Genomic DNA, 19,663 nt, shown 5'->3' on the forward strand with positions numbered 1-19,663 from the left:
CTTTGGAAGGCCAAGACAGGAGGATGGCTTGAAGACAGGGCTTCCAGACTAGCCTGGGCAACATAGTGAGACCCGGTCTCTAAAAAACTAAAAATAAAAAATTCAAAAAATGAACAAAAATTGAGATTCACTCTTCTCTGCACTCCCCCAGCCCACTCTTAGGCGTGTCCTTCCAAATATCTCTCTTCAATAGTGTGTGTGTGTTTATATAAACATATTGTTTACAAAACAATATTGCGGTACTTTTCTGCAACATGTTTTTTTACTCACTATATCTTGGAGAGTCTTTCCATACAAGCGCTCCCAAACAGACCAAGTTCTTCCCAGCCGCTGCACACTGCGCTCCATTGTGCACTTCACCATTCTTCACTACCTAGCTCCTTACTGTACCTAGCTCTTTACTGAAGGACATTTAGGTTGTTGCCTATGTTTGACTGTTACAAACAAGCTGCTGGTGCGATTTTCCTTTTTTTTTTTTTTTGAGATGGAGTCGCCCAGATTGGAGTGCAGTGGTATGATCTCGGCTCACTGCAACTTCCGCCTCCCAGGTTCAAGCAATTCTCCTTCCTCGGCCTCCCGAGTTGCTGGGTCTACAGATGCCCACCACCACGCCCAGCTAATTTTCATATTTTTAGTAGAGACGGGGTTTCACTATGTTGGCCACACGGATCTCGAACTCCTGGGCTCAAATGATCCGCCCGCCTCGGCCTCCCAAAGTGCTGGGATTACAGGCGTGAGCCACTGCAACCGGCCCAATTTGCGTTTTAAAGTCGCTCGGAACAATAAAAGCAGGAAGGACTGGAGGGGAGGCTCTGACCTTCTCCCTGTCTGGGCAGGTGTGCCGGTGCCGGGCAGGAACAGTGCCTTGGGGCATCCTGGCCCCGGCCTCACAACCGGCCCTGAGCGCTCAATCATATTCCGTGGCAGCTCCAACACCCCCGACCCCCACCAACAGGCGCGGCTCTCTTTTGGGGCTGGACCACATTTTTTGGACATGAGTCCGCGAGTGAGGGTGAAATTCAGGCCAAAGTCTCCAGAGCGGCTCAGAGAAAACGTCGCCTGGAACTGAAGAGCAGAGGGTCAGAGGCACCACCAGAAAGACTCTCAGAGTGGGTTACTACCCTGGTGGCCGTGCCCGCTGCGGCGTAGGAGATGGCAGGACTGAGGGCACGGGTGTGAATCCCCCAAGAAACTGGTGTGAGTTGCTGAAGTGGTAATGTCTCCAGGCCCTCCCTCTGGGCCCGGGGATTGGTCCGGGAAGGTCTCCTGGCGCCGACCCAGCTCCCCTGCATGGACGCCTGCGCCGGCTCTGCCGCCCCACAGCGACCGCGAAGGCCAGCGTCTTTGAATCGCCCATTTTTCTCCGTGGCTGAGCGAATACTCCTAGAATACCAAGTTTATAATAAATCACGTAGGGTGGAATTCCTGCTGGATGTATACACCTTTCTGCGTCAGAGCTCTTCAAACCCAGAATGGTGAATAGCTACCCCTGGGCTTACCCTTTTATAATTTTCAGCAAACCTGCGTTTAGCCCCAGCTAGGTGCCAGCAAGCTACTAGGGACTGAGGAGCCTCTGCAGAGGACCTGAGCTGAGGTCCTAATCCTCAAGGCCAGTGGCAGGGGTCACTGCCCAGGCACCCCCAGAGAACGCGGTGTGAAGGAAAAGACACCAAACTCGGTGTTCAAATGTGTGGGATCTATTCTAGTTCTGATTCTGACACTTGCAAGTCGTGCATCCTCCGAGCCTCGGCTTTCTCACCTATAAAATCTTCAACGTGGCCTATAAAAATCCATAAAATCACCCCTGCTTCATTGTTTCCCAGGGCTCATAGAAACATCACACGAGGTAAGGGAAGGTGAGTGCCTTGTAAAAAATGGTAACTTGCTATATAGCTCTGAGTAGTGTGGTGTATAAGCTTCCTTTTTTAAAAAATGTTTATTTTTAGGGCCATTGTTGGGATTACGGGTGTGAGTCACCGCGCCCGGCCTCTTTTGTTGTTTTCTAATAAGTATATATGACTATCATTTCCCTCAAAAGTCTGCTTTAGCTGAATATCACAAGTTTTAATATGCTATGCTTTTGTTATCTCTTAGTTATAAATATTTGGATTTTGTTGTTGTTGTTGAGACAGAGTCTGGCGCTGTCGTCCAGGCTGGACTGCAGTGACACGATCTCGGCTCACTGCAACCTCCACCTCCCGGGTTCAAGAGATTTTCCTGCCTCAGCCTGCTGAGTAGCTGTGATTACAGGTGCGCACCACCACACCCAGTTAATTTTTATATTTTTAGTAGAGATGGGGTTTTACCATTTTGGCCAGCCTGGTCTCCAATTCCTGACCTCAGGTGATCCACCCGCCTCAGCCTCCCAAAGTGCTGGGATTACAGGTGTCAGCCACTGTGCCTGGCCAATATTTTGTTTTTTATGTTAGTATTGTACGCTAATTCATGGACTATTTAGACGTATATTTTCCATTCTTTTTTGGTTTTCAAACTTCAGTTTTTAAAAAAATAATAATAATCATTTGGGGAGGGGCCCAGTGGCTCAGGCATGTAATCCCAGCACTTTGGAAGGCCAAGGTGGGAAGATCGCTTCAGACCAGGAGTTTAAGACCAGCCTGGGCAACACAGTGAGAGCCTCTCTCCAAAAAAAAAAAAACTTTAAATGAAAGTAAACCAATCATTTCATCGTTGAGCTCTACCTTTACTGCTTGGACATGAGGAAATGTGTTCTTTTAGAATTTGTTAATGCTTTATTTGTGGCCTCATATATAGAGTTTTTTTGGCTGTCCCAATTTTTGTGAATGTGGCTTCACTTTTTAATGTGTTTTTTTTTTTCTCTATATCTCTCCATCTATCTAGCTTGCTAATCAGGTTATTCAGATCTTTTGTCTCCTGGGTTTTTTTTTTTTTTCCTCTCCTGTTCAATCCATTGATTTCTGAAAGAGTGGGTTTAACATTTCCCACTTTTATTGTAGTTTGTCAATTTCTCCCTCTAATTTAGTCTGATTTTGCTTTATACTTTTTTTTTTTTTTTGGTTTTTTGATTTTTGTTTAATAGGCAGTGTCTCCCCATGTTTCTCAGGCTGGAGTGCAGTGGCTATTCGCAGGTGTGATTATAACTGCAGCCTCAAACTCCTGACCTCAAACCATCCTCCTGCCTCAGCCTCCTAGGTGACTGGGATTACAGGCATGTACCACCTCACCCGGCCAGCCATATAATTTTGAGAGCAAATTATTAGGCTCATACAAATTAACATTGTTTTATCCTTTTATGACTTATTCAGTTTTATTACTTTTTGTATTAATATTGTTATCCTGAGATTGCATTTTTCTAGTATATATTTTATGTCTCCTTTTTTACTCTTTCTGTATTGTTACTTAGGTTTATTTCTTGGAAATGACATTTTTTTTTACAAGATTTAAAAAGTTCATCTGAGTTTCTGTTTCTAATTTGTGAGTTTAACCAGTTCACATTGATAAGAATAGCAGAAATGTTTGGGCTTATTTCTACCATCGTTTGTGCTATACATATGCCCTTGAAATGGATATTCATCTAGAACACATCGGTAAAATCCTATAAATTATTACAAACTGGAATTCTTCCATGCTGCTTGGTAAATAACTGCTCGCCCGAGACCCCACAGTGCCCCCACCCCGACTTTCTTCTGATCTGGCAAAAAAGGGTCAATGCTTGTCACAGGGAGACCCTCTAGGACCTTTTCTGAGATTAAATTTTATAACTTGGTATGAAATACTAACTTCTTTTTTTTTTTTTTTTTTTTTTTTGAGACGGAGTCTCGCTCTGTCACCCAGGCTAGAGTGCAGTGGCCGGATCTCAGCGCACTGCAAGCTCCACCTCCCGGGTTCACGCCATTCTCCTGCCTCAGCCTCCCAAGTAGCTGGGACTACAGGCGCCCACCACCTCGCCCGGCTAGTTTTTTGTATTTTTTTAGTAGAGACGGGGTTTCACTGTGTTAGCCAGGATGGTCTCAATCTCCTGACCTTGTGATCCGCCCGTCTCGGCCTCCCAAAGTGCTGGGATTACAGGCTTGAGCCACCGCGCCCGGCCGTTGAAATACTAACTTCTAAAAGACAACATAAAACTCAATCCACTATTACAACAAGACCGTCCATGATAAACTGGATAATGCTTCTATCAATTTGAGAAGTATTAAGATTAGACACTGCACAGAAAACTCAAAATGCCCAGTAATCTTATAGCTCATATATGAAACTTGATAGAAGTATTTTCAACTTTAACTATAGTCATAAAAATGTACATGCTAGTACCAATGGGATTCACTATCTGCAGTTATAATAGCGTACTTCTGCAAATTTTTTTGTTTCTTTTTCTTTTTTGAGACGGAGTCTCGCCCTGTTGCCCAGGCTGGAATGCAGTGGTACAATTTCGGCTCACTGCGACCTCCACCTCCCAGGTTCAAGAGATTCTCCTGCCCCAGCCTCCCAAGTGGCTGGGATTACAGGCACTCGCCACTACACTCAGCTAATTTTTGTATTTTTAGTAGAGATAGGGTTTCACTGTGTTGGTCAGGCTGGTCTTGAACTCTTGACCTCGTGATCCGCCCGCCTCGGCCTCCCAAAATACTGGGATTACAGGCATGAGACACCGAGCCCAGCCACTTCTGCAAATTTTTAAAAAGCATATGGCCGACTTAAGCAGAAAATGCAATTAAAAAGAAAAGAAGGCCGGGCGCGGTGGCTCAAGCCTATAATCCCAGCACTTTGGGAGGCGGAGATGGGCGGATCACTAGGTCAGGAGATCAAGACCATCCTGGCTAACACAGTGAAACCCCATCTCTACTAAAAAATACAAAAAAAAAAAAACTAGCTGGGCAAGGTGGTGGGCGCCTATAGTCCCAGCTACTCCGGAGGCTGAGGCAGGAGAATGGCGTAAACCCAGGAGGCAGAACTTGCATTGAGCTGAGATCCGGCCACTGCACTCCAGCCTAGGCGACAGAGCGAGACTCCGTCTCAAAAAAAAAAAAAGAAAGAAAAGAAAAAAAACCTACGGTCACGGTGGAAGAAGGTTGAAGTGTCTTTCTATGATATCTAAAGAAAACAGTATTAGAAAATCCTCCTCATCTATAGATTTTGCTTTCTGAATATTTGTTGAATCTGACTCCTTGTCTCCATCCCTTACATACTTTACATACTGTTGTGGTAATTTTCAGGCCCTTGTAGTTTCTAGTCTGGACCTCTGCAGGAGCTTTTTTTTTTTTTTTAGACAGTCTCACTCTGTGCCCAGGTTGGAATTCAGTGGCATGATCATCTTCGCTCACTGCAAGCTCCGCCTCCCAGGTTCACGCCATTCTCCTGCCTCAGCTTCCCGAGTAGCTGGGACTACAGGTGCCCACCACCACGCCCGGGTAATTTTTTGTATTTTTTTTAGTAGAGACGGGGTTTCACTGTGTTAGCCAGGATGGTCTCCATCTCCTGACCTCCTGATCCGCCCGCCTCAGCCTCCCAAAGTGCTGGGATTATAGGCGTGAGCCACTGTGCCTGGCCTGCAGGAGCTTTCTAACTGGTCTTCTTGGCTCTAGTCTCATGCCCCTCAAATCTAACTTCCATAGTGGACAAGATGCATATCTGACACTTTGTCACCTTCTTTCTTTCCTTTTTTTTTTTTTTTTAAGAGATGGAGTCTCAGTATTTTGCCCAGGCTGGTCTTGAACTCCTGGGCTTAAGCGATTCTCCCACCTCAGCCTCCCACAGTGCTGAGATTATAGGCATGAGCCGCTGCACCCAGCCTATGTCACTTTCTTAAACCATCAGAGGCTCTCCAGAATAAAGTTAAGCCCCTTAACCTGATACATAAGACTATCATGCCCTGCTTCTCCCTTACAAGTCTTGCCTGTCTTGAAACATCGCATTGCTTGTGTCCCCTTGCCCTACCCTGTGGTCTCGTGTCTGCATACCTTCACTCAGGCCATCTCCCCAGCCTACAATGGCATTTTCTCCTCTTTTCACTTTGGCTGCTCCTACTCATTCTCCAAGATTCTGCTTATTTCTTATCTTTTCTATGCGTTCTCTGACTTCCCTTTTCACGATAGTGGACTAAGCACATGCTGCCATCTCTTCACCCAGGCCCATCCTCCAGAAATGACAGGGAAGGAAAAAAATTAGTATTCTCAAAAAGATAACAGAAAATGTTCAGAGAATCAGAAGCACTGACACATTTCTGAGAAGCCAGATGCAGACAGGATCTGATTTGATACTGCAACCCAGCCCATGAGCAGCAGCCAAGGACATGCTGTAGGTATCCTTGCGTGTATACACTACAGTGTATACTACAATAATGGGAGCAGTAACTTTGATCCCCAATGTGGCAGTGTCGGGAGGTGTGCCTGGTGGGAGGTGTTTGGGTCATGGGGGCAGATCCCTCATGAATGACTTGTTGAACTCCAGCTCTCGCACGAGACTGGATTTCGTTCTCGTGGGAATGCTCCTGCAGGAGTGGGTTGTTGTGAAGCCAGGATGCCCCTCGGTTTTGTCTCTTCCCACATCGCACTCACCATTGAACTTTTCCACCATGTTATGACATAGCACAAAAAGCCCCCACCAGAATCTGAGCAGATGCTGACACCATACTTTTTGAACTTCCCAGCCTGCAGAACTGTGAGCCAAATAAACCTCTTTTCTTTATACATTCCCCAGCCTCAGGTATTCTTCTATAGCAACACTTAATGGATTAAGACAAGTACTAAAGTAAGAGAAATCTCTGCCAAACCAGAACGAGTTAGTCCTATTCTAGCATGTGCAGGCAATATCCATCTGCATGGCTTTGCTTAATAATTTGCAAGCCTGACCTACATGCACAGCTCACAGGCTGGGAACACAGTCATCTGCTATAATTTACATGATCTTGTGACAACACCTGCCAAAAATCATATTAAATGGTTTGTGACTTTTGTTGATCCTCTTCTAGCCTTTGACACAATATATAAGCAAAAATATGAACTATCCTGCTTGTAATTTCCAGTTGGGTAAAACAAAGATGTGTCCTGGATCCTTTTATTTTTAACTTGAAACCACATTGAGATAGCCCATTAGTTTGCTTTCCTACTGACCCACACAACTGTTAGGCACAATGCAGGCCACTGACCAGCATCAGCTCCAAAGGGTCAGTGTCTGTGCCCTGCAGGTTGTTGCATATGGTAGGGCCCTGCCACCCTGCTCTGCACTGGAGCACAGAAGGTCAAGCATTCTCTTGGATGCAAATAACCTCATGTGGGTATCATGGACTAGGAGTAGTTTTAGTAGACAATGAATACTGCTATCTAATGACCTCCAGAAACAAGGGCTACCACATCTGGATCTGAAATAATCATTTTAATGGAAATCCTCCAACTTTAGGGAGATTTATAGGAAATAATAATAAACAATAAATCATCTTATTTAGTTACTTTGGGTATACATTTCACAACCAGTTTTAATAGGGTTTATTGCTCAAAATTAGATGTGCCACAGGTGTGTGTGTGTGTGTGCACACGCATATGTGGATGTGTAGTCAAACAGGATATATGGTTATGTGCCTGCTTTACATTTTTTCTGGGCTAATTTGTATTGCCATTGCATTTTATGATGTGGAATTGTGGGGAATCAGTAACCCATTCATTGCCTTGTTAGGGAACTCTCAGATTTCCTCCTGAAGAGAATCTTGACTCTGCCTGCCGGGACTCCCTTGATGCACTTTGGAGGGGATATGGGTTATCCTCTTCAGAAACATTTTCTCTTTTTTTCTTTCTTTCTTTCTTTCTTTCTTTCTTTCTTTTTTCCTTCCTTCCTTCCTTCCTTCCTTCCTTTTTTCTTTCTTTCCATGTGTGAGGCAAAGATTTATTTCTTCATTTCTTGCATTTGAAGTACTCTTTGATGACATCCTTGGCCTGAGACTCCTTCCATAGTCCTTAACTAGTACACAACTGCAACCAACCACTTTACAGGGTTTCCCCTCTCTGTCAATTGTACAGGGGCCTTCCCATTCCCCTAGTTTCTTGTTGTTGTCACCCTTGACTAGGTTGATTTGGTGTTTAGCACAAAGGGTCTCCACCAACTTGACATACATAGGCTTATCACAGTTGGATGCAAGCACACAAAGGTGGGCTTTGCACTTGTCTAAGGCTTTGGAAGCTTCGTGAATTCCACATGCTAGGCCATCGTGGCTGAGGGTGGTCTTCAGCACTTCTTGTAAAGCAGTATTAACGTCCATGACACCTCCAGCAGCAATGTCTTCCTCGGCCATTTTCTTTTGGCATTTTTCTCTCCCCAAAGTCTAGCTGATTATCAGCTTAGACACACAGTAGGCTATGTGCTATGAACAACAGGCATCCTGGATTATTTTACAAACTCATGGATAGTCATTTTGAAACCACCTTCACCTTTGCAAAATTAGGACTGAGACAGTGAAAGAAAGCTAACTTAACCGACTCCATCTTGCTTCTAACCTCCAAGCTGTCTTTGTTCATTCCTGGGCATAGGCTGAACTAACTTCGGGAGAAACTTAGTTTGTAGTTTTAGTTTAAATAAAGATGGTAACAGCCCTTTCCCAAAGCAGACCTCCTTCTTGTCTGGGGACTAGACTTACATTAGCCACAGGATTAGAAATTATGGTTTAGGAGTCACGCAGCTGGAGGCTACAAGATTCTGACCCTCCCTAAACTGCTCCTGATATCAGTGTTTGAGATATTTTGCAGACCCTGCACTTGATGGATCAGCTGGCACCACCCAGATGGAGAAACTGGCTCCTCTGATCTTGCGGCCCCCACCCAGGAGCTGACTCAGTGCAAGAAGACAGCTTCGACTCCCTATGATTTCATCCCTGACCAATCAACACCCCTGGCTCACTGGCTTCCCCTCACCAAGTTGTGCTTAAAAATTCGGCTCCCTGAATTCTCGAGGAGACTGATTTGAGTAATAATAAGACTCTAGTCTCCCCCACAGCCGGCTCTGCGTGAATTATTCTTTTTCTACTGCAATTCCTTGTCTTGATCAATCGGCTCTGTCCAGGCAGTGGGCAAGGTGAACCCCTTGGGCAGTTACAATATTCCTCCTTCAGCGAAACTCCAAGTTCCTCGTTGATAGTGGCAAACACCAGTTGCCATATTTTCTACTGTTCCTGGCACAGAAAGTCCCTGTTCATGGTCCTGCTGAACATAAGGGCCCAGGTGCTGAAAAGTTACCTCCCGCCTCGCCCCAGCCTCATCAGTGGGGCTGGATACTGGCAGTGGGCAGAGGAATGAAATTTATTTATTTAATTGCTTGTTTGTTTTTGAGATGGAGTTTTGCTCTTGTCGCCCAGGCTGCAGTAAGATGGCACCATCTCAACTCACTGCAACTTCCGCCTCCTGGGTTCAAGCAATTCTCTTGCCTCAGCCTCCTGAGTAGCTGGGATTACAGGCGCCTGCCACCACACCCAGCTAATTTTTATATTTTTGATAGAGATGAGATTCCACCATGTAGGTCAGGCTGGTCTCGAACTCCTGACCTCAGGTGATCCACCTGCCTTGGCCTCCAAAAATGCTGGGATTACAGGCATGAGCCACCATGCCTGGTCCTTTTTTTTTTTTTTTTTTAAATATGTCGTGCATTTAGTTTATTTTTATTTTATTTTATTTTATTTTATTTTGAGACACAGTCTCACTGTGTTGCCCAGGCTGGAGTGAAGCAGAGTGATCTTGGCTCACTGAAACCTCCGCCTCCCAGAGTCAAGCAATTCTCCTCCCTCAGGCTCCCGAGTAGCTAGGATCACAGGCCACGCCCTGCTAATTTTTGTATTTTTAGTAGAGATGGGGTTTCACCATGTTGACCAGGCTGGTCTCAAACTCCCGACCTCATGTGACCCACCTGCCTTGGCCTCCCAAAGTGCTGGAATTACAGGCTTGAGTCACTGCACCTGGCGAAATTTATTTCATTAGATGTTCAAAAAATGTATGACGCATGAGTGGGACTTTCTGCCTCCATTCCACATCTGCCGGAGCAAGGAGAGAGCCCAGCAGCTGGGGGTATTCTGGGTAAGACTCCCTCTCCCTCGGCCACATTGTCATTGTCACAGTGAAGAAGACCCCTGGAACTCCAACTATTCCTGGCAATCCTTCCTTCCTCCCCCACCACAGACTCCCCCCCCAAACCATCATTATTTTCCCTGAGAGCATCAGGACCCATCTCCTTAGGGCCTTTATCTCCATATACATCAGTCACTCCAAGAAGCTCAGGCCCCTGAGTCATCCCTTCCCTTATCTCCTAGGCCTGAGTCCGCATATAGCTCTATGTGACTCTCCACCACTCACCAGCCTTCATTTTTCCCCTTAGCACATACATCACCTGACATATCATACATTGACTGGCTTATTTGTGAGTCTCCCCTGATTGAGGGTGCGGTGTTCTGTCTCTCTTGTTTGACCACTATCCTCCCAGGATCTACAAGGTGTCTGACATGTAGCAGGGACTTAATAAACGTGTGTTGAGGAATGAATGGACAAACAAAAGCATCTTTAGTGTCCTCCGTTCTCTGGACCTCAGGCTCCACTGCAGCCTAGTTAGTCTTGATCTTCAGGCCTAAACAAGGCCCAAACCACAGGTCTTCGTCCATACTGGCTTATCCTACCTATCTAGCAGTTTCCCAGGCTGGGCTTGGGAGACAGGTGGGCTTGGATTGGAATCCTGGCTCTGCCATTATGAGGCTTTTAACACCTCTGTGCCCCATTTTCCTTATGTGTAAAACCAGAAGGATGCCTAACTCCTGAGAATGTGGTAAGTGAATTAAATGGAAGGTGTGTGTAAAGAGCTCAGCACAACTCCTGGCACACAGTAAGTGCACAATAAATTGTGGCCACCAGGGAGGCAATAGGGCAGGGTGAGGAGGAGCAACAGGCTTCCTCTGGTGCCATCTCCTACGAGTTGGTAGAAGAAGCCTGGCGCACTGTGCACAGTGGATTCTGGTCAGGGCCTGAGCTCAAGGGGAAAGAATCCCATGATTGATTACTGATGTCTGTCATGGGCATGGGGGCTGGGCGACAGGGGAAGGTGAAAGAGAGTAGCAGCCCCAAGCCATACATTTGCCATCCTGATCTAGAATTTCCACCATTGCTCCTTATTTTGTGCATATCTTGACTGTTTTTAAGGGTGAGAGCTCCCCTATTTTCAACAGCTCTTTTCTGACTCCATAATTTCTCACACACCCCAGCCCTGAAAATGGTGTAGTCTGCTCCTCTGAGCCCCAACACTCTTATCTCTGCTGTTCCTTTATTACTTACCATGTAGCATTTTGGTTTTTAAAAAACTTTCTGAACTCCTTTCCACACATACAGGTGGAACATGCCTTCAGGGTAGATTTCACCTTAGAAAACTAACACAGGAAAGTGCACAGGGTTGCAAGTCAGAAAATCTGAACTTGCTGTGAATTTGAGCTCATCACCTTGCCTTTTGGAGTCTGTTTCCCCAGCTGAAAAGCAGAGCCCTAAGATGCCTTTGCAGTCCATGGTATCCCAGGGCTGTGGTGGGAATCAGCATTTCACTGGACTCTGTGGAGAGGAAAAGCTTTCATGTTCGGCTGGGCACGGTCGTTCACGCCTGTAATCCCAACACTTTGGGAGGCCAAGGTGGGCGGATCACCTGAGGTGGGGAGCTCGAGACCAGCCTGACCAACATGGTGAAACCTCATCTCTACTAAAAATACAAAAAATTAGCCAGGCATGGTGGCTGGCGCTTGTAATCTCAGCTACGCAGGGGGCTGAGGCAGAGGAATCGCTTGAACTCATGAGACAGAGGTTGCAGTGAGCTAAGATCGCGCCACTCTACTCCAGCCTAGGTGACAGATTGACACTCCATCTCAAAAAAAAAAAAGTGTTCATATTCCCATTGGGTGTCCATGTACCCGCTCCTGCCACCAGGTCTTACACCCGAGCTTCTGCAGATGCTCAAGATGCTTTTTCAGCAAGGTGGGTAGTAGGATGAGGATTCCAATGGGAGCAGGGGGCATTTGGCAGGCACTGACAACAAGCAGAGTTTGGAGAATGGAAAAGAAAAACCAACTTTTCTTGCCTTAAACCGGCAAGTGCAAAGTTGAGAGCCGGGAAAGCTAAATGCTGCCATCTGCCGGTCATTTTCTATGTTAGCAGCATCAAAGTAGCCATAGTTTTATAAAGCTCTTGTTTAAACTCAGTAAAGACCCAGAGGGAGGAGGTGGCATTTACTGAGCACCTCCTGTTTATAAGTAACCGTCTTCAAGTGTGCTATGGCTACAGACATAAGTTAGCCCTGGATGTTGCTGATAAAAGAGAGCACAGATTCCAGAGAGCCAAGGCTGCCTCTCAGTGACTGTATGCCTTAAGCTCATCCTTCATCCTCTCTGAACTTCCGTTTTCTCAACAGATAGATGGACCAGGGTGATCTCTAAGGATCCAGAGGAAGGGCCTTAGAAGATGAAGAGGATGTTGACAGACGGGTACTGAGAAGGAAAAGAAGAGGGCATCCTATGCAGACAAAGAGGAGGGTGTCAAGGGAAGCCCTGACATGTGTCTCCTTACCTCATCCCCTTGTTTGTGAAGCCGAGGGGTGAGTTCCTGATCTTTAAGCGCTTGTCCACCTCTGACTTCTGGTCAAGGGGAGGGACAGAGGAATTGGAAAGACTTCTTGAAGGAAGAGTGAAACAAACAACTGTGTTGTAGGATCTACCAACTTTAGGAAATAGAACCATGTAATTGCTTTCAAAATATTCTATAATTTATGTACACATTATTGTATATTTTATTTATAACATTCTACTGTTGATGGACATTTAAATTATTTCCCATTGTCTCCAGGTTTGTTTGTTTTTCTGGCTTGGACATCCATGTGCATGCATTTCTTCTTATTCTTTTTTTTTTTTTTTTTTTGAGACAGGGTCTTACTGTGTCACCCAAGTAAGGGTGCAGTGGCACAATCACAGCTCCTTGCAGCCTTGACCTTCTGGGTTCAGTTGTTCCTCCCCACTCAGCCTCTTGAGCAGCTGAGACTACAGGCACACACCACCATGCCTGACTAATTTTCGTATTTTTTTGTAGAGGGGAGATTTTGCCATGTTGCCCAGGCTGGTTTCGAATTCCTGGGATCAAGCAATCCTCCCGCCTCAGCCTCCTAAAGTTCTGAGATTACAGCCATGAGCCACTATAACCAGCCATGCATGCATTTCTGTCAATTACATACCCAGGGATGAAACTCTTGGATTGCAGAGGGTGTACATTTCCAACTTTATAGATCATCACAATTTGTTATCCAAAGAGGTTGCACTAATTTAAACTTGTGTCACAAGTACGTGAGTTCCTATTGTTACAGGTAGCTAGTCAGGCATGAGCAGGGCAGGAGAGGGCTCGACCCCCACGCCCCCCAACCAGTAATGTCACCAACTATCAGGCAATTGTTAAACTGTCTCTAATAATGGGTCACAGCCTGCACCAGGGAAAGGCAGTCTCCTAATAGAAAAAACTTGAAACTGGTGATCAGCAGCTTCCTGATAAGATGTCAGGAGTTGGGAGAGTGGGCTCAAGCATGCACACTAAGAGGCAAAACGGTGGAGTTTAACTTCTGGGGACATTCACCTGGTAGGAGAAGAATGCCTCAAGTGAGCATGCACACAACTCCAGTAAACACACTGCATGCTCACCGCCCAGCTGCTAGCAGACCACTGCACATGTGGACAGCCCACCCCCAGGGAAGAATCGGGGGAGAAGGATGTAAAACCCTGGAACTGTGTCAACAGATATAGATAAACAGATAAAACCCCAAGTCAAAGGTCAAACAGTGCACTTGATCTCTCAAGTCGCCCCCGGCCCTCTTCCAAGTGTACTTTAGTTCCTTTTGGTCCCAATCCAAAGTTGTTGTTGTTGTTGTTGTTTTGAGAGGGAGTCTTGCTCTGTCGCCCAGGCTGGAGTGCAGCCCTGCTATCTCAGCTCACTGCAACCTCCGCCTCCCGTGTTCAAGCGATTCTCCTGCCTCAGCCTCATGAGTAGCTGGGATTACCGACACCTGCCGCCACACCCAGCTAATTTTTGTTGTTGTTGTTGTATTTTTAGTTTGACGGGGTTTCACCATTTTGGCCAGATTGGTCTCAAACTCCTGACCTCAAGTGATCCGCCCACCTCGGCCTCCCAAAGTGCTAGGATTATAGGCATGTGCCACTGAGCCCGGACTAGTTTTTTAATAAACTTTCACTCCTGCTGCAAAACTGGCCTCGGGCTCTCACTCTGCCTTATTATGCCCTTGGTCAAATTCTTTCTGCTGAGGAGGCAAGAATTGAGGTTGCTGACTGGGCTCGGTGGCTCACGCCTGTAATCCCAGCACTTTGGGAGGCCGAGGCAGGCAGATACCTGAGTTCAGGAGTTTGAGATCAGCCTCAACATGGAGAAACCCCGTCTCTACTAAAAAAAAATGCAAACTTAGCCGGCCGTGGTGGTGCATGTCTGTAATCCCAGCCACGTGGGAGGCTGAGGCAGGAGAATCGCTTGAACCCAGGAGGCGGAGGTTGCAGTGAGCCAAGATCTCTCCATTGCACTCCAGTCTGGGCAAAAAGAGCGAAACTCCATCTGGAAAAAAAAAAGAATGGAGGTTACTGCAGCCCCCTATGGATTCACCACCAGTAACACTATGATTCACTGGAAAGGCTTGAAATTGTCAGATTTTTAAAGGTTTGCTAATACAGTGGAGTAAAATGGTGTCTTACTGAGTTTTCACTTATTTATTTATTTTTATTTTTTGAGACGGAGTCTTGCTCTGTCGCCCAGGCTGGAGTGCAGTGGCGCGATCTCGGCTCACTGCAAGCTCTGCCTCCCAGGCTCACGCCATTCTCCTGCCTCAGCCTCCCGAGCAGCTGGGACTACAGGCACCCGCCACCACGCCCGGCTAATTTTTTTGTATTTTTAGTAGAGACGGGGTTTCACCATGTTCGCGAGGATGGTCTTGATTTCCTGACCTCGTGATCTGCCCACCTCAGCCTCCCAAAGTGCTGGGATTACAGGCGTGAGCCAGTTTTCACTTATTTTTAATAGATGAAAAGGCATACAGATGTATTAATGTCTGGGGCAGGGGAGAGTCAGTGATTTCCCAACCTTCCAATGGGCTACAGAAGCTGACATACCCTTTTTCATAGGGTAAGGAGGAGATAGGGAATGTAGACAATTCCTTTGAGGGGCAGCAAGTGATGGTTAGGGACAATGATCAACCTGGGAGACAGAAGTTAACTTGTAAATGATTCTCTTTGGAATTGGAGCCTGAGAGGCAGGCACTGTGTTATGGAAAAGACCATCCATCCATGTGTGGTTGCATTCTTCACTCTTCTTTTGATTTCCCAGCTTCTAGGATGTCACAGTGTCTTCCCTGTGGATCTCCCAGTACCTGCAGGTCACAGAGTAACACAGGCTGTGGCAGAGTCATCTGGGCCTCCCAGAGCAGGGAAGACACCAAATTTTTCCACAGTTAAAAATATACATGGCCGGGTGCAGTGGCTCATGCCTGTAATCCCAACACTTTGGGAGGCCAAGGTGGGTGGATCATCTGAGGTCAGGAGTTCGAGACCAGCCTGGTCAACATAGTGAAAACCTGTCTCTTTACTAAAAGTACAAAAATTAGCTGGGTGTGGTGGCACACACCTGTAATCTCAGCTACTCGGGAGGCTGAGGCAAGAGAATCGCTTGAACCCAGGAGGTGGAGGTTGCATGAGTCGAGATCACGCCACTGCACTCTCCAGCCTGGGCCACAGAGCAAGACTCCGTCTCAGAAAAATAAAGAAAATAAAGAAAAAAAATACACATGTGTTCATACATTTGTTGATATTTTGAGGTTTTTTCTGTGAAAATATGTATTTCGTTTGTCTCTTTTTCTATTGTTGTATTTTTTTCTTATTAATGTGTAAGTTTTAAAATATATATTCCTTGCCAGACGCAGTGGCTCATACCTGTAATCCCAGCACTTTGGGAGGCTGAGGCGAGAGGATTATTTGAACCCAGGAGTCCGACACCAGCCTGGGTAACATAGTGGGACCCACGTCTCTACAAAAAATATAAAAATTAGCTGAGCATGGTGTCATGTGCCTGTAGTCCCAGCTACTTGGGAGGCTGAGGTTGGAGGATCACTTGAGCCTAGGAGGTGAAAGCCGCAATGAGCTATGATTGCACTACTGCAGTCCAGCATGGGTGACAGAGGCAGACATCCTCTCTAAGTAAATTAAATATATATTGTAGAAACAGCTCCCTCATCAATTATGTGTATTGTAAATATTACATCCCATTCTGTAGCTTGCCCTTTTACTTCCTTATTGTGTCATTTGAAGAATAGAAGTTTTTAATTATAATGCAACTGTGGTAGGCAGAATTCTCACTACCCCTCACCCTTTTATGATGCCCCCTGAAGAGTGGACAAAACCTGTGAATATAGCAGGATGTCACTTCCGTAATCATGCTGCATATATGGCCAAAGAAATTTTACAGGTGTAACTAGGATTACTAATTGGTTGCATATGAGTTAATCAAGAGGGAGATTATCTAGGTGGGCCCAAACTCATCACATGATCCCTTCGATCTGGCGTCTAGGGACCAGAGACAGAAAACTTCAGAGATTTTCAAATTGCAGGAAAACTTGGCAAGGAAATCTGGCTGGTGTGTGTGTGTGTGTGCATGTGTGTGTTTTGTTTTGTTTTGTTTTTTTGAGACAGGGTCTAACTCTGTGGCCCAGGTTGGAGTGCACTGTTGCAATCTCCATTCTCTGCAACCTCTGCCTCCCAGGTTCAAGGGATTCTCATGCCTCAGCCTCCTGAGTAGCTGGGACTACAGGCGCATACCACCAAGCCCAGCTAATTTTTGTATTTTCTTTTTGTAGAGACAGGGTTTCGCCATGTTGGCTAGGCTAGTCTCGAACTCCTGACCTCAAGTGATCCGCAAGCCTTGGCCTCCCAAAGTGCTGAGATTACAGGCTGTGAGTGAGTCACTGTGCCTGGCCAAGGTTGACTTTGAAGATGGAGGAGGCTACGTGCAGATGCCCTCCAGGAACTAAGAGCAGGTCCTGCCTGATAGCCGACAAGTACCCAGACAAGGACCCCATCCCACAACTTCCGGAGGATGAACCTGCCACGAGCATGTGAGCATGAAAGAGGACTCAGGGCTTCAGGTGAGAAACAGCCCTGCCAGCACCTTGATTGAAGCTGGCAAGACCCCAAGTGGAAAGCCCAACCACACCACGCCTGGGCCTCTGGCCTACAGATCCACAGGCTAACAGATGACTTTAAGCTGCTAAATTAGGATTGGTTATGCAGCACTAGCAAACAAATGCAGTAGTTATATTCATCAGCATTTTTCTGTATTTATTTCACCTTCTGAGCTTAACAAATCATTCTTGGAAGGCCGGGCATGGTGGCTCACGCCTGTAATCCCACCACTTTGGGAGGCTGATGAGTGGGTCACTTGAGGTCAGGAATTCAAGACCAGCATGGCCAACATGGTGAAACCCCATCTCCACTAAAAATACAAAAATTGGCCAGGTGTGGTGTTTGTGTGCCTGTAATCCCAGTTACTTGGGAGGCCTAGGCAGGAAAATCACTTAAACCCAGGAGGCAGAGGTTGCAGTGAGCTGAGATCGCACCACTGCACCCCAGCTTGGGTGAGAGAGGGAGACTCCATCTCAAAAAAAAAAAAAAAAAAAAATCATTCTCGTGATTGATATTTTCTTCTAAAAATTTTTACACTTTTATTTTTTCACATTTAAGTATTCAAAATCCAATTTTTTCTATGGTATGAGGTAGAGCTCTGACTTCCTTTTTCCCCCATAAGGATAACAATTTTTCCTGTACTACTTATTGAAGAGCCCATCATTTCTTCACAGATCTGCAGTTACAATTCAGTCATGAATCCAATTTCCATGTAAAGGAGAGGTGGTTTCTGGCCTCTTTATTTTGAGTCATTATTTAATTTGTCTATCACGGTGTAATTGTGTAAACCAGTCTGTCTCACTTACTATAGCTTTCTAGTTACCTGCTAGATGTCTGCTAAAGTAACTTACCCATCTTGTTCTTCAAGAGTATCTTGGCTTTTGGCTCTTTCAAATAAGATTTAAAATAGATTATCAAATTTCATTACAGGCTTACTCCTGTAATCCCAGCACTTTGGGAGGCCGAGGCGGGTGGATCACCTGAGGTCAGGAGTTTGAGACCAGCCTGGCCAACATGGGGAAACCCTGTCTCTACTAAAAATACAAAAATTGGCCAGGCATGGTGGCATGAGCCTGTAATCCCAGCTACTAGGGAGACTGAGGTAAGAGACTGGAGAATCACTTGAACCTGGAAGGCGGAGGTTGCAGTGAGCTGAGATCGCGCCTTTGCACTACAGCCTGGGCGACAGAGCCAGATTCCATTTCAAAAAACAAAACAAAACAAAACAAAAACAAAACAAAAAAACAAACCGTTAGTATTTGTTTGAATTATAGTACACATTATAGCTATAAATCAGTTGGAAGGCTGACATCTTCAATGGACTGAATATCCCAATCTACGAATATGGCCCTATCCTTTTCAAACTAATGCAGGAACAGAAAACCAAATACTGCATGTTCTTGTGTAGAAGTGGGAGATAAATAATGAGCACACATGGATGCATAGAGGGGAACAACAGACACTGGGGCCTATGGGAAGATGGAGGGTGGGAGGAGGGAGAGGAGCAGAAAAAATAACTAGTGGGTACTGGGATTAATACCTGGGTGATGCAATAGCAAAGACTTGGAATCAACCCAAATGTCCATCTGTGACAGACTGGATTAAGAAAATGTGGCACATATACACCATGGAATACTATGCAGCCATAAAAAAGGATGAGTTTGCATCCTTTGTAGGGACATGGATGCAGCTGGAAACCATCATTCTTAGCAAACTATCACAAGAACAGAAAACCAAACACCGCATGTTCTCACTCATAGGTGGGAACTGTGATCACTTGGACTCGGGAAGGGGAACATCACACACTGGGGCCTATCATGGGGAGGGGGGAGGGGGGAGGGATTGCACTGGGAGTTATACCTGATGTAAACGATGAATTGATGGGTGCTGACGAGTTGATGGGTGCAGCACACCAACATGGCACAAGTATACATATGTAACAAACCTGCACGTTATGCACATGTACCCTAGAACTTAAAGTATAATAAAAATAAATAAATAAATAAATAAATAAAATAAAATAAAATAAAAAATACCTGGGTGATGAAATAATCTGTACAACAAACTCCCATGACACGAGTTTTCCTATATAGTAAGCCTGCACATGTACTCCTGAACTTCAAATAAAAGCTAGAATATGGCCTGTGTCTCTTTTGCCTAAGGCTTCTTTAATGTTTTTCTCTTTTTCTTGTCATTTTGGTTTTTGTTTTGTTTTTGAGACAGAGTCTCATTCTGTCACCTAGGCTAAAGTGCAATGGCACGACCTTGGCTCACTGCAACCTCTGCCTCCCAGGTTCTAAGAGATTCTCCTGCCTCAGCCTCTCCAGTAGCTGAGATTACAGGCACATGCCACCATGCCCAGCTAATTTTGTATTTTTAGTAGATACAGGGTTTCCCCAACTTGGCCACGCTGGACTCGAATTCCTGACCTCAGGTGATCCACCTGCCTCGGCCTCCCAAAGTGCTGGGATTATA

The 19,663-nt window shown here is 45.7% G+C and overlaps 1 protein-coding gene and 1 pseudogene across 2 annotated transcripts in view; one reads left to right on the forward strand and one right to left on the reverse strand.

Moving 5' to 3' along the window:
- PRXL2A (peroxiredoxin like 2A) overlaps positions 1-19,663 on the forward strand; it is a 339,130-nt gene that overhangs the window by 281,374 nt on the left and 38,093 nt on the right. The window lies entirely within an intron of this gene.
- Positions 7,863-8,260, reverse strand: LOC117082313 (annotated as a pseudogene).

This window comes from Trachypithecus francoisi, unplaced genomic scaffold, assembly GCF_009764315.1.
Source record: "Trachypithecus francoisi isolate TF-2019V2 unplaced genomic scaffold, Tfra_2.0 Lachesis_group9, whole genome shotgun sequence".
Taxonomy (NCBI): Eukaryota; Metazoa; Chordata; class Mammalia; order Primates; family Cercopithecidae; genus Trachypithecus; species Trachypithecus francoisi.